A 1,643-nucleotide genomic window follows, 5' to 3' on the forward strand; every position below is an offset into this window, starting at 1 on the left:
AGAGAGAGAGAGAGAGAGAGAGAGAGAGAGAGAGAGAGAGAGAGAGAGAGAAATGGCCAGTCAGGAGGTCTATTAATCATCTATAATTTATTACCTCACTATTCATTGCTAATGTCAACTTCTCTCAAAGCAGAAAAACATTGACCCCCACTTCTTACCCTTCCCTTGCCTTGCTGTGTCTATAGCTACATTAAAGCTGGTCAGTGAATTCAATTCTTATACCCTTCCCTCTTCCAATAAAAGAGGGAACTTCTGAATGTGGGTGACAGTTGCATGGCTGGGGCAGACTGCAGGGCCACTGGCAGTGGCACCAGGGTTTATCCCTACTGCTTGTACTGGCTTTTGAACCTATTCTCTTTTGATGGATACCTTGCTCAGTCTAGATATAGTAAGGAGGGCCATGGACCTTTGGCGAAGCAATGTGCCTTACCCTCTCTGAGGTGGTGAGGTGTTGAGGTTGGTGGGGGTGGAATGGGGGGATGGGCAGAGGGAATGGGAGGAGAGGAGGAAGCAGGAACTGGGATTGGTATATGAAATTTAAAAGATAGTTTCTTTTTAAATAAAAATACTTCTAAAAAAAAAAAAGTCAGAGAAGCTAGATGACACTCATTAACTGGTCTGTTTTTCCTTCTCAGTGACCAGGCAAGGCCCAGCCTGGAAGGAGTTGCAGAACTGTCTTCCCAGTCCTGGGCACCAGAGGTAGGATCAGGTGTTCAAAGCAATTCTCAATTACATAGCTTGAAGGAAGCACAGGAGGCAGTGCTCTAAACAGAAATAATCAACAGTACTTGAGAGAAATGGAATAATAAGAAATTATTAATGACTGAGGAACACTGGGGAATAAAAAAAAACAAATAAGAGATTAAGCAGTGATGCCTTTCAAAAATAGTATTTTAAAAAGGAAACTAATACTTGACTATTTAAAATTATAGATGCAATTGAGAAAACACATAGCATTCCCCGGTAAAGGCCATGGCATTAATAAGGAATTGTTTGACCTTAAATCTCTGTGGAATCTATGTTAGCTGCGGAGCTCGGACACGCACAAATTAAGCCAATGGCCTGTGTTTCAATCCTCTGAATTGACTTAATTGTGTTAGCCAGGATGGTAAAGGAGCTATGTCAAACATATGTGCATAGGAGAGTTCCCTAATTGGAAATTCAATATTTATTGGCTCAAGTTAACCTTCCCAAACTGAACACCCACCAATCTGGTCTGCCTACATTCACATGACATGCTGGAAAATTACAATAACCATTCCCCCTATTTCAGGTTCTTTTTCATAAGACTCCAACCAGTAATTGCCTACCCCGTTTCCCCCTTGTGTTATATACAAGAAACTATTCTTCCTATTCTGTTCGGAAGGCAGAAGCTATATTCCACAAGCAAATCCTTTTCTTGTTGCTGAAATGGACAATTGACTACATGGCTCAAATGTGTATTTTTAAAACTCGGTGGTAGTAGAGCCCTTTAAGAATTTAGTTGGCTTGCCGGGCGATGGTGGCGCATGCCTTTAATCCCAGCACTCGGGAGGCAGAGGCAGGCGGATCTCTGTAAGTTTGAGACCAGCCTGGTCTACAGAGCTAGTTCCAGGACAGGCTCCAAAGCCACAGAGAAACCCTGTCTTGAAAAATCAAAAAAA

This window comes from Alexandromys fortis, unplaced genomic scaffold (genome assembly GCF_014885135.2).
Source record: "Alexandromys fortis isolate MF-2015 unplaced genomic scaffold, M_Fortis_MF-2015_v1.1 scaffold_261, whole genome shotgun sequence".
NCBI classification, from domain to species: Eukaryota; Metazoa; Chordata; class Mammalia; order Rodentia; family Cricetidae; genus Alexandromys; species Alexandromys fortis.